Genomic DNA, 22,328 nt, shown 5'->3' with positions numbered 1-22,328 from the left:
TCTTGCCCAGGCTGGCATGCAATGGCACAATCTCAGCTCACTGCAACCTCTGCCTCCTGGCTTCGAGATTCTCCTGCCTTAGCCTTCCACCAAGTAGCTGGGATTACAGGAAAGCACCACCACCCAGCTAATTTTGTATTTTTAGTTTCATCTTGTTGGTTGGGCTGGTCTCAAATTCCTGACCTCAGGCGATCTGCTCCTAAAGTGCTGGGATTACAGGTGTGAGCCACCACGCCCAGCCAGAAGGGCTAAATTTTAAAGGAATGAAAATACCAAGTGATGGCTAGAACTCTACATTAGAGATGGAAGTAACTGGAGTACAGGCATTTAGAAAAAAGTTTAGCAGTGTGGTGTTATGATACATACATACTGGTTTTCATCCAATGGCGCAAAACTCCCACAGCCCTTGTTACAGTGTTTTGTTATAATGTTAGGTAAGTTAGGCCTCAGGAAACAGAATCTTTGTGACGTTCTCCAGCCCTCCTTTGACCTGACCCAAGGTGGGACTCTAATCTTTCTTAAGATCCTCTCCAGAGAGGGTCCTGTCCTATACCCTGGGGGAAGGCATGCTGATGTCATGAAGCTTCCATAAAAATCTAAGATGTGAGCAGCGGCTCATTCCTGTAATGTCACCACTTTGGGAGGCCGAGGCAGGTGGGTCAGTTGAGCCCAGGAGTTTGAGACCAGCCTGGGAAACATGGAAAACCTGGTCTATACAAAAAAATAAAAAATTAACCGAGTGCACACTTGTGATCCAAGCTACTCGGGAGACTGAGGCAGGAGGACTGCTTGAGCCCGAAAGGTCAAGGCTGTGGTGAGCTGTGTTTGTGCCACTACACTCCAGCCTAGGCAATACAGCAAGACCCTGTCTCAAAAACAAAAACAAAAACAAAACAAAACACAACACCAAGAGGACAGGGTTCTAGACGGATGAACAGGTGGAGGTTCCCAGAGGGTGGTACACTCACAGAAGGCATGATAGCTCTGCCCCATACCTCACCCTATGCATATCTTCGTCTATACCCTTTGTAATAATATCCTTTATGATAAACTGGTAATGTTACCTGTTTCCCTGAATTCTGTAAGCCTTTCCAGCAAATTAATTGAACCCATAGTAGGGGTAGCAGGAACTCCAACTTGAAGCAAGTTGGTCAGAAGGACCAGAAGCCCAGGCTTGCCACTAGTATGTGGGGTAGGGGGGCAAATTCGGGGGCCGAGCCCTCAATCTGCAGGATCTGACACTATCTCTAGGTAGACAGTGTCAGAAATAAATTGGGGAACATACAGCTGGTGTCCGCTGCAGAACTGACTGCTCACTAGTGGTGGAGAGAAACCCACTCCCACATATTTGGTCACAGAAGCCTTCTTCTGTGTTGATGATTACTGTTAGACTGGTTTGAGAGCAGAGGAAAAACATGGTTTGAGAGTTTTTCCCAAAACAAGCAGTATCTATTAAAGCTAAATACATGCCTACCCCCATGACCCAGTAATTCTGTTGGGTTTTTATACCCAAGAGAAACAAGTGCTTATGTCTACCTTAGAATTGCTATCCATAGTAGCAGACAAAAATTAGAAGCAACTCATGTATTCATCAGTAACAGGCAAGTACTCACCAACCCAAGCATTTCATCAACCAAGTAAAACAAACAAACTGTGAATATCTACAAAGGAATAATGCATAGAAAAAAAAAAAACTACAGCTACACATAACAAAATGGATGAATTTTACAGACATAATAATAATGAGTGGGGGAACAAAACCACAAGAGTATATATTCTATAATCATATTTAAATAAAATTCAAAAACAGGCATAACTAGTCTATAGTGAAAGAGGTCAGAAAAGACCTTTAAAAAGAGAGCTCATTGACTAGGTGAGGTATAGGCAAGAGGAAGCCTTGAAATGCTCTGGAAAAGGTCTATCATTTGATCCGGGTAGAGGTTACACAATGCGCTGTGCACATATGTAAACACGCATTGAGCTGTACACTTAAGACGTGTTCTTTAATGTAAGTTGTACACAATAAAACATCCATACACAAATGCTCTCTTAACCAATCTCTGTTCATCCTCCAAAGCCAGACGCTTATTACACAGTAGCCAGGTGTGGCGTGTCAGTCAATCTCACTTCTAGTCTACCCGTTCACACGCACTTCATGTCTATCTCCCTCAGCACATGTGCGCTGGAGGTAATACTAAATATCCAGAGTAACGGCACTGCTAATGGAACTAGATAAAGTCACGCTCCAACCAGGGAGAATTTCTGACAAAATAGTTATTAACAGTCTAGATGATCCTAACATGGTATAATTTTAAGTGTGGGGGAAAGGACATTATGAATTCACTATCCTTTTGATTAACTTCTAGTAGAGATTGTAGGAAAATTAAATACATGCAGCAAGCTCCTTAAAAATAAGTATATAGCTTTCCAATATTCTTTTTTAAAAATGTAGCTCCATAATTATAAGGAAAATTATAGAAAAAAAAGAATCGTACTATAAATACTTACTTTATACACAATTTTCAAAAATTAAGCCAGGTCGAAGTTACATTTTTTGACAAAGCATGTTATTTGCGTATTATAAAACTAAGCTTTACGGTGACGACATGCCTAAAACTATTACTACCGCCTTCCAAAATTAACCAACAGGTTATGAAAACACGTATTTAACTTTCAGACACTGATTTATGAAGGCAAAGCTTTTCAGAAACAGGGCTCTCTTAATAGTCTGATTTACATTCATATCAATACATACACACATATACACACCACTATCAACACAGTCACCTACTCTACATCTAAAATGTCTCATTTCCTCCTCTTCATACCATCTGCTACGATCTCATCATTTCTTCCCTGGGACACTCCAACAGTGAATGAATTAGTCCCCCTGCTCCAATTCGTCCTGCTCTAATGCATCCTCTAATCTGACAATTGGAGTGATCTTTGAAAACCACAGATCTTGCTCAAATGTTCATAGTCAACTCCCTTCTCAACCACATCCACCACCCTCATATCTCCTCCAATCTAGGCAGGGATCACACGCTCAAAAACTTACAATGTAGCTCACACCTGTAACCCCAACAGTTCAGGAGGCCTGGGCAGGAGGATTGCTTGAGGCCAGGAGTTTGAGATCAGCCTGGGCAACAGCGAGACCCAGTATGTTAAAAAAAAATAAAAATAGACTAGATGCAGTGGCTCACGCCTATAATCCTAACACTTCAGGAGGTTGACAGATGAGGATCATTTGAAGTCAGTTCAAGACTAGCCTGTGCAACACAGCACGACTTCATCTCTACAAAAAAAATTTAAAAATTAAAAATTAGCTGGGCATGGTGGCATGCCCCTGTAGTCCCAGCTACTTGGAGGCTGAGGTGGGAGGATGGTTTGAGCCCAGAAATTAGAGGCTGCAGTAAACTATGACTGTACCTCTGTACCACTCCAGTCTGGGCAACAGAGCAAGAAGACCCTGTACCGAAAAATATAATATTATTTTAAAACTTAGCCAGACATGGTCGTGTGCACCAGCAGTCCCAACTACTTGGGAGGATAGCTTAAGTCCAGGAGGTCAAGGCTGCTATGAGCCATGATCACACCACTGTACTCCAGCCTGGGTGACAGAGCAAGATTCTGACCCAAAAAAAATAAAAATTAAAAATGTGTATGACCAATTAGATAAAGTGAAATTGGTCTCATAGGAGTTATGTACGGGAAAGTACAAGCTCTGACTCAAAAGGACAGCTACTACTGAGCTCCAATTTTCAAACAAAACCACAGATTAGTGTTTTCATATGAAATGTCCCAATTTTAAAAATCTGGTCAGGAGCGGTGGCTCACACCTATAATTCCAGCACTTGGCGAGGCCAAGGCAGGTGGATCACTTGAGGCCAGGAGTTTGAGACCAGCCTGGCCAACATGGTGAAACCCTATCTCTACTAAAAATACGAAAATTAGCCGGGCATGGTGGTACGCACCTGTAGTTCCAGCTACTCAGAAGGCTGAGGCATGAGAATCACTTGAATCTGGGAGGTGGAAGTTGCAGTGAGATCACACCATTGTACTCCAGCCTGGGTGACAGAGCGAGACTCTGTCTCAAAAACAAATAAATAAATAAAATATGTGTGGACCAGGCCAGGTGTGGTGGCTCACCCCTGTAATCCCAACACTTTGGGAGGCCAAGGAGGGTGAATCACCTGAGGTCAGGAGTTCAAGACCAGCCTGGCCAACATGGCAAAGCCCCATCTCTACTCAAAATACAAAAATTAGCCAGGTATAGTGGTGCACGTCTGTAGTCCGAGCTACTTGGGAGGCTGAGATAGGAGAATCACTTGAACTCAGGAAGCAAGGGTTGCAGTGAGCCGAGATCGCGCCATGGCACTCCAGCCTGGGCGACAGAGACTCCGTCTCAAAAAAAAAAAAAATCCGTGTGGATCACATAAAATATGTTTCTGAAGCTCTACCTATCCACAGGTTATTAGTTTGCATCTTACGACCTAAAGCAGGGACCCCAACCCTGGGCTGTGGACTGGTACCAGTCTGTGACCTATTAATAACTGGGTCTCACAGCAGGAGGTGAGCAGGAGGCAAAGCTTTATCTGTATTTACAGCTGTTCCCTAACACCCGCATTACCACCTGAGCTCTGCCTCCTGTCAGATGATCAGCCCAGGCATTAGATTCTCACAGAAGCAGGAACCCTATTGTGAACTGTGCATGTGAGGGATCTAGGCTGCATGCTCCTTATGAGAATCTAACTAATGCCTGATGATCTAAGGTGGAACAGTTCCATCCCTACTCCCCCTGCTTAGTCTGTGGAAAAACTGTCTTCCAGGAAACTGGTCCCTGGTGCCAAAAAGGTTGGAGACCAATAACCTAACGGGATAAAGTTCAAGATTTGGTTATAACCTGACTTTTCAAATTCATCATCCATACTCCCTTCCACACAAGCAATACTCCGGCAATACACAGAATTACTTACTTGTCCCCCAGATAGACAACAAACACCACTGTCTGCAAATCATTGTTCACCTGGTTCTCTTTGCTATGAAGCTCCACTATCCCAATACATCCATGTTTATGTCTAACTTCTGCTCGAGCCTCAAAGGGTAAGTTGTTTTTTTGTTTTGTTTTGTTTTGGTTTTGGTTTTGTTTTTGAGGCGGAGTCCCACTCTATTGCCCAGGCTGGAGTGCAGTGGCACAATCTCGGCTCACTGCAACCTCCAGCTCCCAGATTCAAGCGATTCTCTTGCCTCAGCCTCCTGAACAGCTGGGATTACAGGCACCCACTACCACGCCCAGCTAATTTTTTCGCATTTTTAGTGAGACAGGTTTCGCCATGTTGGCCAGCCTGGTCTCAAACTCTTGACCTCAGGTGATCCACCCACCTCAGCCTCCCAAAGTGCTGGGATTACGGGTGTGAGCCACCGCATTTGGCCAAGGGTAAGTTTTTAAAATATCCCTTATCAAATTTCCTTCCTTTTCTAATTCCTACAACACTGTTTGTCTACCTCCCATGATCCTTACAAGTTTTCACACTATGCTATACTTTCTTATGTAAAAGACTACAAGCTTCTGGAAGCAAGGTATGCATTTGATTCTGTTCTGTATTCCCCAAACAGTATCTAGAACAGAGTACATGCTCAATAATGAATGGATGAAACTATTTATCTGCCTATTTAAGTCACAATGTGTATCTTAATTTGATGGGGCCATGACACTGATAAGGTCCCTTAGATTTGGAAACTTAAGAGGCCAACAGAGTCAGAAAAAAATCTCTAATATTACATCTGAATGAGAAATAACATGAACTCATGGTTCTTTATAAACATATTTCTTAGTTCTGTCCACTGAAAGGGTCTAGAAGCAATGACAATCCACAGCAATGATTTTAGTTTCTAAATACCATTCCTCACTAAAAAGAACCAGAGCCTTGGAGAAATGGCTGATTCCTGATCACCTTATGGAAATAAAACATGAGTCTGGGACATCTTGTTGTGCCAAAAAAGCCAATAGAAAAAAAAAAAACACTGATGGGGTCATGTCAAAATGAAACAGGAGGAGCTACCTAGAAAAAGCTATCAATAGCAAAACCTGAGACAATCTGAGCATCAGCAAAGACTGTAATTGATTGTTAACACTGAATAAATAAAAGTCCAGGAGAGTATGGTGATATAGAAAAGGAAGGAAGAAAAATGGGGGCAGCCTGTGGGAATGGCAATTTAAAAACTACAATTCTGGCCAGGCACAGTGGCTCATGCCTGTAATCCCAGCACTTTGGGGGGCCAAGACAGGCGGATCACTTGAGGTCAGGAGTTTGAGACCAGTCTGGCCAACATGGCAAAATCCTGTCTCTAATAAAAATACAAAAATTAGCCAGGTAGGCCGGGCGCGGTGGCTCAAGCCTGTAATCCCAGCACTTTGGGAGGCCGAGATGGGCGGATCACAAGGTCAGGAGATCGAGACCATCCTGGCTAACATGGTGAAACCCCGTCTCTACTAAAAATACAAAAAACTAGCCGGGCGAGGTGGCGGGCGCCTGTAGTCCCAGCTACTCGGGAGGCTGAGGCAGGAGAATGGCGTAAACCCGGGAAGCGGAGCTTGCAGTGAGCTGAGATCCAGCCACTGCACTCCAGCCTGGGCGACAGAGCGAGACTCCGTCTCAAAAAAAAAAAAAAAAAAAAAGGCCGGGCGCGGTGGCTCACGCCTGTAATCCCAGCACTTTGGGAGGCCGAGGCGGGCGGATCACAAGGTCAGGAGATCGAGACCATGGTGAAACCCCGTCTCTACTAAATAGAAAAAATTAGCCGGGCGCGCGGCGGGCGCCTGTAGTCCCAGCTACTCGGGAGGCTGAGGCCGGAGAATGGCGTGAACCTGGGAGGCGGAGCTTGCAGTGAGCCGAGATTGCGCCACTGCATGCACTCCAGCCTGGGCGACAGAGCGAGACTCCGTCTCAAAAAAAAAAAAAAAAAAAAAAAAAAAAATTAGCCAGGTATGGTGGCAGATGCCTGTAATCCCAGTTATTCGGGAGGCTGAGGCAGGAGAATTGCTTGAACCCAGGAGGCAGAGGCTGCAGTGAGCTGAGATCACGCCACTGCACTTGTCTGGGCAACAGAGCGAGATTCCACCTCAATAAATAAATAAATATATACATACATACATTCATACTACAATTTTGGCTCAGCATGGTGACTCACGCCTGTAATCCCAGCACTTTGGGAGGCCAAGGTGGGCGGATCTCCTGAGGTCAGGAGTTCAAGACCAGCCTGGCCAACATGGCAAAACCCCATCTCTACTAAAAATATGAAAATTAGCCGGGCGTGGTGGCATGCACCTGTACTTCCAGCTACTCAGGAGGCTGAGGCAGGAAAATCACTTGAACCCGGGAGGCGGAGGTGGCAGTAAACCGAAACTGTGCCACTGCACTCCAGCCTGAGCAACAGAGTGAGACTCTGTCTAAAAAAATTAAACGCAACCCCTATTGTAATAACCGATTTCAGGATCAGGATAATGAAACCAATGGGTGAAATGCTGTAATGAAACAGGATATTTACAAGGTGCCAAAATAGTGTCCCATAGATTCCTCTCTAATAGCAGAGGAGAAAATTTTACCTTCATTATGGAAAGATCTGGCTGCTGCCACCTCAGCCAAGGAATCAAAGTTAGCATTGCTCATAACGGGATAACCCGTCATTAAGTGCCTCCTGATATGACTCAATGTGAAGTGCACTTCACCTGTGATGAAGCATTCTCGTCAAAATGTTTAACCTGGATGCATCTCAATTAACTTCCAGTTTACAGGAAGTAGAGCAGCTAGAGAAACAAGTTAAAAGACACCACGAGGAAATAATGAATGCACAAGGTTACACAACCTACAAGACAACCAGAGCTGGTCTCTTCAAACAAGTTAATGCAGGGAAAGGAGGGAAAAGGGTAAAGGAACTGTTCTTAAAGAAGAGTACAAGAAACATAACCAAATACAAAGGGTGTACTTTGTTTGGATCCTGTTTTGTCAGTTTGTTTGTTTTAAAGAAGTGAGGGTGGTATAAAAGACATTCTTGAGACAATAAGGAAAATGTAGATTTAATTGACGTTTGATATTATATTACGGAATTGCTTTAATTTTCTTGGATGTGAAAACAGTATTGTAGTTACACATGTATAAAGCATATGTGATTAGATATAGCGTGGTTGTATACCCGGAGGTATGGTTGTGTGTATGCATGTAATGCTTTGAGAGGAAGAGAGAGACACTATCCTTATTTTTAGGAGATATGTGCTGAAAACTTAGGGGTTAAGTATTATGATGTTTGCAACTTACTTGCAAATTTTTAACAACAAAAAAGGGAGGTAGGGAGGAAGGAAAAGACAGTAAGAGAGGTAAGGAGAAAAGGAGAGAAATGGGAAGGAGGGAAGAAGGGGAAAGAGGAAGAGAAGGGAGAGGGGGTAGCAGAGAAATGACTCAAATATGACAAAATATTAACAATTGTTGAATGTAGGTGGACAGAGTATATAAATGTTTGTTGTACTTTTTTACCCCAACTCTTAGATGTATATGATATTTTTCATAATAAAAAGTTAACAGAGAAAAAAGAGAAGAACAATTTAAAAAGCAAACAGTTTAAAATTCATGTAATACCATGAGACTGTCAGGAAATAAGAGCACTCTTACTCAAGGTCTGTGAGAGTATAAATTGTTGCAACGTGACTGGAGAACAATGTGGCACTGTCTATCAGATTCATAAAAGCACCTAGTAAGTATGCCCAAGATCCTGTCCTGAAGACACATTCCATATGCACAGCTCTTCTTTATAGCATTAACTATAACAGCAAAAGACTAGAAATCACCTACACATGCATCAGTCCAAACTGGTTACACAAATTATGGCATATCTGTACAATAAATCAGCACCTATTTTTTAAATTACATTATCTCCTCAAAAAATATGACAGCTCTTTGGGAACTGATATGAAAGATAACTGAGTCATATTTTACTTAAAAAATCAAGGTGCAAAAATAATGTGTACAGGATACACATATGTATAGGAAGGTTACACAAGAATGTAGTTGGGTGGCTAGAAGGAATGAGAAACTTTTTTTTTTTTTGCTTAGTACTCTCTTTTGCACTTTTTTTTTTTCTTCTTAAGATCGAGTCTTGCTCTGTTGCCCAGGCTGGAGTGCAATGACGTGATCTTGACTCACTGCAATCCCCGCCTCCCAGGTTCAAGCGGTTCTCCTACTTCAGCCTCCCAAGTAGCCGGGATTACAGGCACGTGCCACCACGCCCGGCTAATTTTCGTATTTATAGTAGAGACAGGGTTTCGCCATCTTGGTCAGGCTGGTCTCGAACTCCTAACCTCAGGTGCTCCACCTGCCTTGGCTTCCCAAAGTGCTTGCTGGGATTACAGGAGTGAGTCATGGCACCCAGCTCCTTTTGTACCTTAATTTTGTATCACAGATACAGTAATTCATTCAAAAAATTTGTCAAGTATTGATTGACTGCAGCTATAATGAACTCTTCATGTCTCCATGCTTTCACTATCAAAACTTAGTTACAGTGTGGTTGCAGGAGAGTCTGAAGTGAATATGTAAGGTGAAAATAGCATAAGACAAAAATATGCCTCAAAAATCCCTTAAGGATATGCCATACTTGAGACCAACACAGCATCTCAATAATTTTAACACCACTAATTTTTACTCCAGCATTGGAACAGTTCGCTGTTTCTTCAACTGACTAGCAGATAAAATAGCTGGCTTGTATTTAGGCCTCATGTTGTGACGTTAAAAGTGTGTGTCTTTAAAATACCATAATCATAGATAAAAGGCACTCAGGAAATGAGACAGACTGAAAGAACAGATTCCCATTTCCCATCTTACGTTTTAGGTTCCCATCTTTACTGTTTAGGTTCTGTTTCTCTTATTTTTGTCACCGGATGCGTAAAATTTGAGTTTGCATAAATGTACATAAGATATGTTCTCAAAAACACATTTCAAAAATTAAGCACACTATTACAGTAGAAGAGAAAGTCACAACCCAAATGTTTGCTGACTAGGAATAAGTACTAGCAGGCTGTAACAAAATTCTCAAGTCAAGATGAAAAGGAGAGGGTGTGGCCGGGAGGTTGGCTGTAATCCCAGCACCTTGGGAGGCCTAGGTGGGAGGATCACTTGAGGTCAGGAATTCCAGACCAGTCTGGCCAACATGGCGAAACCCTATCTCTACTAAAAACACGAAAATTAGCTGAGCGTGATGGTGTATGCCTGTAGTCCCAGCTACTCGGGAGGCTGAGGTGGGAGAATCACTTGAACCCGGGAGGTGGAGGTTGCAGTGAGCCAAGGCCATGCCATGACACTCCAGCCTGGGCAACAGAGCGAGACACCATCTCCAAAAAAAAAAAAAAAAAGAGGCCAGAGGCGGTGGCTCATGCCTGTAATCCCAGCACTTTTGGAGGCCAAGGCAGGCAGACCACAAGGTCTGGAGTTTGAGACTAGCCTAGCCAACATAGTGAAACCCCATCTCTACTAAAAATACAAAAATTAGCCAGGTGTGTTGGCATGTGCCTGTAGTCCCAGCTAATTAGGAGGCAGAGGTGGGAGAACCACTGAACCCGGGAGGCAGAGGTTGCAGTGAGCCGAGGCCATGCCATGACACTCCAGCCTGGGTGACAGAGTGAGATTCTGTAAGAGAGAGAGAGACAGAGACAGAGAGAGAGAGAGAGAGAGAGAGAAGAACGAAAGAAAGGAAAGAAAGGAAGAAAGAAAAGAGAGAGAGAGAGAAGGAAGGAAGGGAGGGAGGGAGAAGGGAAGGAAGGGAGAGGGAAGGGAAGGGGAGGGGAGTGGGAAGGGGGAAGGGAAGGGGAGGGGAAAGGGGGAAGGGGAGGGGAGGGGAGGGGAGGGAAGGGGAGGGAAGGGAAGGGAAGGGAAAGAGAAAAAAGGAGAGGGTGGTAATAACACCTCTTGGTCAACATCACATATGATCTCAGGTTCTGACCTTAGCTGTAGCCCATTCTTTTATGTTGGCATTCCCATACATCAATACCATTCTTCGGTCTATACTCTGAGTAATCATATAACTGTACTAAAGTCTAGTCAGCTACCACTGCACCTAAAAACTCCCCAGTATTTCTCTCTAACCCCGCCTTCTCTAATGAACTCCAGGCCAGTATTCCTACTAGATACTTCTCTTCTTAGACAATTCATCCATAGGCAACTCAAATTCGCCATAACCCAAACTGAACTCACTTTAATATAAAGACGTCACACGGAAGCAAGGAAAATTCAACTGTTTTCTCAGAGTTGCAAATGAACACAAAATGGATTACAGCAGTGACAAAGGAACTTTAATGAAAACAAAGGGCTTCTCAGACCTATAAGTCAAGGGTGCGTTCAAGCTGAATGTACTAATCTGTCTAAAAACAAATGCATTAATCACAAAAGGATCTGGGAAGCAACAGCAAGCAGAAGAGTCGAGAGGCTTTGCCACAGGGAAAAACCACCATCCCTAAAAGTAAGTTGAAAGAGGGTGTCTCAGTCCCAGGCCAGCAAAGACGACTTTCTTCCCTGATGAAGTCTTCTTATATGAAGAGAATACTCCAGTCATTTGGCTAGAGTCTTCAGATCTCTCTGACTTGTTTGAAAAAATTAAACTAGCATATTAATTAGGACCTAGTAAGCAAATCTGCCTATCAAAAAACAATATACTGGGCCGGGTGCAGTGGCTCACGCCTGTAATCCCAGCACTATGGAAGCCCCAGGTGGGTGGATCACGAGGTCAAGAGATCGAGACCATCCTGGCCAACAATGGTAAAACCCCCTCTCTACTAAAAATACAAAAATCAGCTGGGTGTGGTAATGTGCGCCTGTAGTCCAACTACTCAGGAGGCTGAGGCAGGAGAATTGACTGAACCTGGGAGGCGGAGGTTGCAGTGAGCCATGATTGCGCCACGGCACTCCAGCCTGGCGACAGAGTGACAGACTGTCTCAAAAAAAAAAAAAAAAAAAGAATATACTAAACATGCCAACACACTTAAATCATCGTAAATAAATTAAGATTTAGGTTTTACACATCAGTCTTGTAAGGTTGGTTAATGTTAGTCCAACCCTGGGATAAGGGGATGTTTGGGCCTGCTCAGCAGAACAAATTTCTGTGAGTATTAAACCAAGGACTGGACCTAGGATGACGGCAGGTTATAATCTCCACATGTAGCTATTTAAATGTCAATTTAATTAAAATTAAGATTAAAAATTCAGTTACTTTGAGCCACACTTCAAAACTGCCATATTGAACAGTGCAGACACTGAACATTTCAATCACTGCAAAAAGTTCTATGGGACAGCACTGTACTAAAATGTAACCTCGAACTAACCTATTCCAAGTTGCCTTAGGAAACAGCCTGACAGCCCTAGATGGCTAATGCAGAACCTGAGAGCTAGACTGTTTTCTACAGAAGGTAAGAAATATATAAAACTGTTTCCTTTCCTTTTGCAATGATTTCTTGAAATCAGAATATATAGTTTTAGTCTTTAGGACTTCCGCCCCTCTATTACTGGATGATACTCTCTAATCTACAGATAATATAGAATAGAGGTAAGAAGCACATTCTCTGAAGCCAGACTGCCAGGGTTCGTATCTCACCTTTGTCCCTTACAAGATGTGTGATCTAGAGCATGTTATTTAACTACTCTACCCTTTAGTTTCCTCACCAGTAGGGTGGAAATAATGGTACCTACCTCATGAGGTTACTACAGGTTGAGTATCCCTAATCCAAGAATACAAAATCCAAAGTGCTCCAAAATCCAAAATGTTTTGAGTGCCAACATGACGCTCAAAGGAAATGCTCATCGAAACTTTTCGGATTTCAGATTTTAGATTAGGGATGCTGAATCAGTATACAGCAGATATTTGAAAATCTGAAAAAAATCCAAAATTCTTAACACTTCTGATCCCAAGCATTTTAGACAAGGGATACTCAACCTGTATAAGGATAAAATAAGTTTATAAGTATAAAATATCTAGAATCATGCCCAGTAAATAATAAGCGCCCAGTGTTAACTATTACTTCTCCTACTAGTACCATGACCACCACCACCACCACCACCACCTGACTGTCCTGACTATCCTTCAGAAGACAATTACAGGCTCACACCTGTAATCCCAACAGTTCAGGAGGCCGAGTCAGGCAGATTACTTGAGGCCAGGAGTTCGACACCAGCCTGGCCAACATGGCGAAACCCCATCCCTACTAAAAATACAAAAATCAGCTGGGCACGGTGGCACGCGCCTGTAATCCCAGCTACTTGGGCAGCTGAGGCACCAGAATCACTTGAACCTGGGAGGCAAAGGTTGCAGTAAGCCACAGTCTCACCAGAGGAGAAACATTAGCAAATGTGAAAGTATTAAACTAAAACAAGGATCACAAAGTCAGAGTGTCCATCTATAATAAAAAGAAATTTTTTTAAGATGAAAGGGAGTAGGATGTTCTCCAGAAAGAATATTAAATACCGAAAAAAGTTATGTTTTCAAGAATGTTGCCTGACAATGCCTTACTTGTAAGGATGACAAACCACAGGCCAAAAGAAGCCTACATAATGAGCTACTGAGCTATTTAAATAATAAATACTGAGGAGGAACTGAGAAGATACAGGTTTGAGTTCACTGAACCAAGTGATACTTCCCTGTATAAAGCACATCTTGTATTTAAATGCACTGTCTCTCTACTCCCTAAATTACCTTTATGTTCACTTGATGAACTGACTGAAGATCTGATTTTTCAGTAAGCAAGCATTTAATCATATTAAATGATTAAAATGCCATGCCAACAATGACCCAGCAAGTGTTCTTTGAGTGGAAACGTGTTGAAGAAAATCACACCTTGCTCTTACAGACAGGCAATTTGAAAATTTAAAGGTTGAAGTACAAACTTCAGTAAGTGTAATAAGTCAGAAAGAGTGAGAACTTTGAGGACACCTAATCCCAAGTTTAAAGCTTGGTTCTACCATTTACCAGCTGCATGACCTGAGAAACTGGCACTTTATGCTCATGAGCTCCATTTCACTAGCTGTAAAATGCAGGTGAAGCACTGTGCCAATTACGTAGTATAGGTAAAGTGCATACAAAGGTAACTGGCATGCAGCACATGCTCTCAATAAGCAGTTGCTACAGTTAGTAAACCTCCCCAAGAAGACCCTCCTAGAGACCTCAGAATAAAATCACTTTACTGAAACTGCAAAAAATATTTTGAACGGGTATTAACTATTATATAAATCATGTGAGAATGCCTCAAAGTTACCATTTGTTTTCCATATTTTACAAGCTATTCCCTAAACAATATATGTCCCTGTTTACTGTATTTCCTATCAAACTATGAATAAAAACTATTTGGGCTTAACGTAAAAATAACTGAGTTAGGCGTGGTGGCTCATGTCTATAATCCCAACACTTTGGGAGGCCAAGGCAGGCAAATCACTTGAGCCCAGGAGTTCAAGACCAGTCTGGGCAAGATGGCGAGACCCTGTCTCTACAAAAAAGAAATTAGCTGAGCATGGTGACACACGCCTGTGGTCCCAGCTACCTGAGAGGATGAGGCGGGAAGATCGTGTGAGGCCAAGAGGTCAAGGCTGCAGTAAGCCATGTTCATGCCACTGCAGTCCAGCCTGGGCGACAGAATGTCTCAAAATAATAATAACTGCACTTCTTACAGTAAAACAAAGTTTTTACCAGCAATTCAGCCACATATACCTTCACTGATCCACACCCAAACATGGCCAAACATGACACTACGCACAAACATCTAATATTTCTCCCTTTCCCTATTAATGGACAAATATTTGAAAAATATTTTTCAAAATTTCTTTCAGCGACTTGAGTTCCACAAAACAAAACAATACAGGGTAATTGCTTACCTGGAAAATATTTTGTACTTCAGATCCACCAATCCAGAATGAATGGGGGTTTTCCCTTTCAGACTAGTCTGAGAAAAGACAGCAGTCAAGCATCTTCCAAGATTCTTTCCGTTTACTGTATCCAGCTTTCTTCAACAAAATCCCAAACATGCACTTCGGTAACTGTTGAAAGACAGAAAGCAATCCATACACCCACCATGGCACCAGCGGCAAAGGACAGCCTCCAAGAAATGGAAGGAAGGGTCAATGGAATGGTGGATCTGAAGCACAGGAAAAAAGTTATAACCCCTGAGTCAGCTATTTGGCATATAATGCCTGCAGCAGCATTCCTCACCTCTGTGTTGAAAGGATACAAAACTCATAACAAATAGTGGAACATCCCTAATATTAATATTTACTCATGACTAAATAGCGTGCAACTTCCAAATGAGAGCAGCTAAAAAAACTTACCCTATCATCCATATAAATTGTCCTAGATCATTCAGCTACACTGAACTTTCTTATCCATTTTCTAAGATAGCTCCTCCACCATTATAAAGTTTGTCAGCCAAAAATAATGATATGAGAGGGCTCAAATATCTACCATAAAGATATTTATTTACATACCTAACAAAGAAATGTTTTGGTTTGCTACCATATAAGACATCCTATCTACGTATTACCCAAATCCTCTACCTAAAATACAGTGTGCTTCAAAACATATAACTTAAGAGTGAACTTCTGACTCAATAAAGGCCAGTCCCGTACAATGGCCAATCATCAGATAAACTGGGAAAAATCATAAAGAATGCTAATAAACAATTTACTAGGTGACACTATTAAATATTAAGTCCTATCCACATTATATCAACATTCTTTTTCTACCAATTCAGACTGTAAATTCTAAACTAAAAGGGAGAGAGAAAAGGCATTCAACAGGACAACAAAGATAAAAACAAAAAGACTGAACTTACTCAAACATAAATTTGCTACTTCCTCAATTGCTACATTACAGCCAAAATGCTCCTGCAGTAATTATAGTAATACCTACCTTATTGAAGAGCTACTAATTGGCCAAGTCCTTCACATTAATTACCCATATTTAATTCTCAAAAAAGATGAGCAGAAAGAAGTAACCTGTCCAAAGTCCCACATCTGCTAGGTAGTAGAGCCCATGCCCTTTTCATGGAGCACTATGGACTCCACAGTTCAAGGGTCAGAAAGCCCATGATTTCTGAGGGAGGAGAAGAAATCAAGCTTTACTCTCAAAGGTCCTACATTAATTAACATGAAAATGGAGTACTATGAAAATACAGAAGAGTAAATATTTCAGCCTAGATTAATCAGTTGGGCCATCCCGAACGGGTTAATTCCCTAGATCTTGCCACTTAAAGAAGCATTTAATTAACAAAGAGCCATGCAATTATAAGGCCCATGATATCTTTTTCTTTTCTTTTCTTTTTTTTAAGTAGAGACAGGGTTTCACCACGTTGCCCAGGCTGGCCTCAAACTCCTTAGCTCAAGCGATCTGCCTACCTTGGCCTCCCAAAGGGCTGGGATTACAGGTGTGAGTCCCCATGCCCAGCCTAAAACCTACAAAATTAATGCTAAAACAAAACATACTATAGGCTGGGCTCGGTGGCTCACACCTATAGTCCAACACTTTGGGAGGCCAAGGTGGGCGGATCACTTGAGGTCAGGAGTTTGAGGCCAGTCTGACCTACATGGTGAAACCCTGCCTCTACTAAAAATACAAAAATTAGCTGGGCCTGGTGGCACATGCCTACAATCCCAGCTACTTGGGAGGCTGAGGAAGGAGAATCACTTGAACCGGGGAGACAGAGGTTGCAGTGAGACGAGATTGTGCCACTGTACTCCAGCCTGGGGCAACAGAGCAAGATTCCATCTCAAAAAAAAAAAGATTGTGGCAAGACACACTATAATGGTACTCAAGTAGTCTTTGTGTTTAGCAGCAAAGATTGTGACTGTGACAAAGAAACTCAAATCCAGCTGAACCCAAGTAATTTTTAAATTCTAAGATGTGTTGACAGTCCACAGGCAATGACTCTTAAAGATGTTCTGATTGTTCATATTGTAGGTAAAGCAATTAAAGTGACTGAAACGCTGGTCTATGATTAACCTCACTATAACAATCGGATGAAAATACCTTAAGACTCACAACTTTAAGGAGATCACAAAAGTAGAATCCCAAGCAAATAATGAGGTCTCAAGCTTTTCCCATTAAGTGGTATTATTCTTAAGCCTAAGAATAAACTGGAAACCCAATTTTGACAAAAGTAGCTAGTGAACTATGGCCAGTAGCTAACTGCTAAAACAGTATACTACGTTTTTCAAGGTACAACTATCCAAAATGCAAAACAAGTTATAGCAAAACACAACCACAGCAATTTGACTAAACAGACTCATTTCTGGACCTCTTGAATCCTCAGGCTTTTCTCCTTTACTAGTGAGTTAATTTTTCTCCCTTCCCTTAAAAAAAAAATATATATGTATATATATTTCTTCAATGCCTAATTGCTGGCAGGCCTTATGCTAGTAATACAAAGATTAACAGATGCCAAGTGAGAGTACCAGGACTGAGTTCTTCCTGCCCCTCTGCTCCCTTTCTCTTTGAATCTATCATGTAGTCACTTCAGAGAGCCAAAATATATTTCATTGTTAGTTACCAAAACCGGTTCAATGTTCTCAAGTTAACTCCTAAAAAAATAAACATTAAAAATTACTCAAGTTCCTTTTTCACAATAGTAGAACCTCAGTCTTTCTTTTTCTTCTGTGGATCAGAGGCTTTTTACTATACAATGGTTTCCTACATTCAATATACTTATATTTACACACGTCTCTATCACAAGCCAAAGAGCCAAAGCTTTTTTTTTTTTTTTTCATTTTTCATGTTAATGTCCCAGTGTTTCTACTTCACAGCTTTCCATTTTGTGAAGATCTTCATTGTTGACTCAACCTGAGAGGGAATTTCCTAAAAATGCTTCCCGCTGACATCACAGAACTCTTCCATCTTTTAGTTTCATTAAAACAGTAAGAACCAGGTTAGAGACACCCTACTGGATTGTCAGGTCTTCCTGGTCTGTCTCTCATTTGCCTACAAAAACAAACTTCCTCTTAAGCAATTGTGATCAGCAGAAACTAACCAAGGGTAACGAGCACATTCTTAACCAACAAGTTTCTTCCCCCATTGTCAACTAATTCAATGAACAATACAACTCATAAGGAAATCTTGTATGAATTCTCACTGCTTATTCTGTTAAGGTCAAAACCATCAGCTTTGATGATGATAATAATAATTCAAAAATCACAATTTGTCAGTCTAAACTAAACCGATTAAACATAAATCCCAACGCTCAATGTCAACATAAACTAATCACCAGTCTCTTTCTGTCAGGATATCAGGTATAAAAATAGGACTGGGGGGGTTCTCTCTGTAGTTACAGCATAGACCTAATTACGCCAAATTGGTAGTCACTGTAATAGTACCTCCCAGATTTTCCAAGACAGTATTGTCTCTGTATGATTTCATTGTTTCTCCCAAAGATGGCTCATTAAATGTATGGCTAAAAGCAACCAAATGTTAGTCTTCTGTAAAGCCTCACAAATAAATACGTGCGCAACTCAGGAGAAATAAATAAAAACCTTTTCCACACCATCTGTCTTGACTTTGCTTTAAGGTCCCTGTACTTGTGGGGAAAGTTAGTATGGTCGGCATTTGAAGAAAAGCAAGCCTCTGCAAAGTCCTTTCACATACCTCATATAATCCTCCCAACAACTCAGACCAATACCTAAGTTTTCTTATTTTTACATATAATAAAATCATACTGCAGAAAGGTTACCTTTCTTTAGGTCACACAGCTAGCAAGTGACAGAGCTAGGATACAAACTCAGGTGTTTCACTTCAAAGCCCATGCCCTTTCTGCTAAATCATGCTTTTCTAAGGTCATGGAGCCCTTGGAGCTTATCAACTATTTGGCAAACCTGCACCAACTGATGTAAAAAGTATTCAGTTTCCTCAATTCTTTGCTAACAACCACTCTCTGAGTTCTATGTAAATCAATCTGTATGTGTGGAAAGTCTGTAAATAAAGGTTACTGTGTCTATGGACGTCCTATGAACCACACACCACCCACCTCTTCCCCCTCCCCATCTTACTTCTCTATTCATCTCTACCTTTGTCTTAAGATATTCAAAAGGAAATCTTAAAAGGTTTCACTGCATGAAAAAAAGAAAACCTAACATTAATTTAAATCCATATTGAGCACCCATATGCTGAGCCCTGTGAAGGGGTAACAGGGCAATCAAACACAGCCTCTAGAAGAAGAGTTTAGGCGCAACCACAAGTTTTTATAATATAGAGGATGACGTAAGTCCCATAAAACTTAGGAACTGATTATTGTGTGGATTAGTAATGTGGGTGAAAATGCTTAGAAAAGAGGATAGTTAAGACACAGGCAAAAGGCAATAATGTCTGAAAATGATCACCAGGAAAATTCAACCCAACATTTCCTGAAAGCCTACCACAAAGACGACGCCGTGTGGTTTGAAGGAACGGTGTGTCACAGGAAGATAAATATGGCCCCAGCCCTTCCCATGAGGAGTTTATCATTCAACAGAGGACACGAACAGGTAACTATAATACAAGCCTGAAATATGTTAAGTGCTACAGGATAAATACAAAGTGCCAGAATTCATTCATTTCATTTAACAATGAGTATCATATAGGCAGTGCTATACAGACACAAAAACAAGATGGTATCTGCTACCATAATATAAACGAACATCAAAACAGGTGGCACCTATTGTGTTTTATTGGGGTGGACAGGACTTCATTAGCATAAATGAAAGAAAAGATTGCTGAGAGGTAACCTGAGCCAATTGGGCCAGAGAACCACCTATTAGATCCTTTTGATAAACATCAGTAGCCTTCAATAAATGGGCTTAGGTCCATTTCTATCAATGCTGACAAAGGAAACGTGTGAGCAGAATTTGGAAGACCATGGTCCTCCATGCGTTGGCTGGAATACACAGCAAGCAAGGAAAGTAGGCAGAAAAGCCATAAGGGAGAATGAAATACAAAGGAAGATTGGAATTGGAATCACTAGGACTTGAAATGCTTTCTTTTCTATGAAGAACAAATATCACAAGGTGGAATCCAGGATCCCACAGATCTTACAAGGCAGATAATTTTGTTTCTAGAATTCATAGGCTCAAACAACACTAGTAAAAGGCATACATGTGCTGTTTTGTGAATCTATGTAATGGCCAAGCGATTCTCCTGGGCTAGCTCTCTGTTTGCAGGAGACAGACTATAGCTGTCAAGAGCCCAGAATGCCAAGATTTGTGTGCAGGAACATGTTTATCCATGTCAAATCTGAAAGGATATCTAACCTACTGCAAAATCAGGGGCAAAAATTGATATATTTGGGCCACAGCCTCTTTAGGCAGGTCAGTGAGGTCTATATATTTTATATAAATTTGTGTGTGTGTGTGGTTTATTCATTTGGACCCTATTGAAACCTGTGTCCACTGAGTCTGCATTCAGTAAGTCAGCACCTCTAGTGGTGTGCTACATGAGGAGAAGGATGGTGACAAAGTAACATCCAGTTTCTTGATGAAGTCACTAAACAACCCCGCTCGCCCCCTTAGAAAGTCAATGACGGGAAGAAAAAAAAAATGATCCAAAAAGAAAACAAGACATTTCCAGAGCGTCTTGCTCTGTTACCCAGGCTGGAGTGCAGTGGCACAATCACAGCTCACTGCAACCTCAAACTCCTTGGCTCAAGAGATCCTCCCCACCTCAGGTTCCTGAGTAGTAGGGACTATAGGAGTGCACCACTATGCCTGGCTAATTTTCTTTATTTTCTGTAGAGACAGGGTCTTGCTATGTTGCCTAGGCTGGTCTCAAACTCCTGGGCTCAAGCAATCCTCCCACCTCCTAAAGTGCTGGGATTGCAGGCATGAGCCACCGCACCTGCCCACACCTTCTTAATAAGGATCAGCGTATTTTAACCTATATTACTTCATTCAACAAGTAATACAGCCACTTAAGAGATAAGACAGAAAGGAAATGACTCACTTAAGGTCACTTAGCAAAAAGGGAAGTCATTTACCAATTAATTATAAACCGTCCATTAATTGTTTAAAGGGAAGAGGGGATTCACTCACACCTGTAGAGGAGGCAGGATCACCTTTCCTAAAGTGATAGCACCAATTTCTGCTGTCTTCTTACAGGGTAATCTAATCATTTTTCTCTTCCCATCAGAAGCTCTTGTGAGTGCTTTCTAGTGATGAGTGCCTGAAAATCAAGTCATATGCCTAACTCAAGGGTTGTTAAATACCATGTGATACATACTGTACAGTTCTCATTCTTCCCAATGAAGTCCATTGAACATAGCCTGATAAACTTTACATATTTCCAAAATGAATTACTAGTTTTCTACCTCATTCATAAGGTGAACTTTACCAAACTCAGAAGTTTGGAAAAACAGGCCCACTAACAGGTATAGCACCGGGCCAATATAAGGCCCTAACAGTCATCTGGTGGTTAAATTATTTACCATTAGTAACTGTAAATTCTGGGTCTAAATTAAGAGTTTATAGACTTAATACTAAAATCTGAATCCTATAGAGCGGGTCAGTAGGAGAAGCACCCTTTGCGGACCCAGGCCTCAGGCAGGGATAGGAGTCAAAGTGGGGGGTTATATTTTAGAAATTTAATTATTCTGCTATTACCAGCTTTATTTCCTAATATACTTATCAAAAATGCAAGGAAAAACAGAAGAATCAATATTAAGGAAAGTAGAGGGATGAAGATTAGAAAAGGGACATAACCAAGAAGTCTGTTTCCTCTTTTTAATACAGCACACTTTGGAATAGCAAATGAAAGTTACCTTGTTAAGCATTAAGTGCCAAACTGGTACAAGCAGCACAATCACAAATATTTGAGTACTGAAGCTGACTCATAAAAATCTAAAAATATTTCACGCTTTAGGCTTTCAAAACACCATCAGTTTAACCCCTTTTCTTCCATCAATCGGATTATCTTGAAACCAATGTAAAAAATATTTTTAACCCAGTTCTGGAAACTGTAATTTAAACGCAGTGAAAACAGAAAGCCACATGCAATTAGATTCTAAGGCATTATCATTCCTACATTTGATTCTGGATTTACTCAATCAGTTGTTAAGCACCTGTGCTATTTTACTAAAATAAATACATATATTTAATTTACGATAAGGGTTGTCTAAGAGTCTTAACTGGTATCCCTTTCAGGAAATATCAAAATCCTTAAATAAAAGGCCATTTTAAAATTAATCGTAATATAACTGAACTCTATGTTAAAATTTTCTAACGATTCCAGTTTAAATCCCAGTTTGTGTGCAGGAACATGTTTATCCATGTCAAATCTGAAAGGATATCTAACCTACT

General features: G+C 41.3%; 1 protein-coding gene across 2 annotated transcripts in view; it reads right to left on the bottom strand.

Annotated features, from left to right (window-relative positions):
• The window catches only part of FBXW11 (F-box and WD repeat domain containing 11), a 183,971-nt gene that overhangs the window by 115,621 nt on the left and 46,022 nt on the right, over window positions 1–22,328 (bottom strand). The window contains exon 2 of one of the 2 annotated variants that reach the window (XM_050793213.1): window positions 14,898–15,059. The exons of the other annotated variant lie outside the window; for it this stretch is intronic. The gene's annotated coding sequence lies outside the window, so the exon portion shown is untranslated. The remainder of the gene's footprint in view (window positions 1–14,897; window positions 15,060–22,328) is intronic. 2 annotated transcript variants of the gene reach the window in all.

This window comes from Macaca thibetana, chromosome 6 (assembly GCF_024542745.1).
Source record: "Macaca thibetana thibetana isolate TM-01 chromosome 6, ASM2454274v1, whole genome shotgun sequence".
NCBI classification, from domain to species: Eukaryota; Metazoa; Chordata; class Mammalia; order Primates; family Cercopithecidae; genus Macaca; species Macaca thibetana.
The sequence above is the reverse complement of the archived record's forward strand: the minus strand, read 5'-3'. Positions and strand labels throughout refer to the sequence as shown.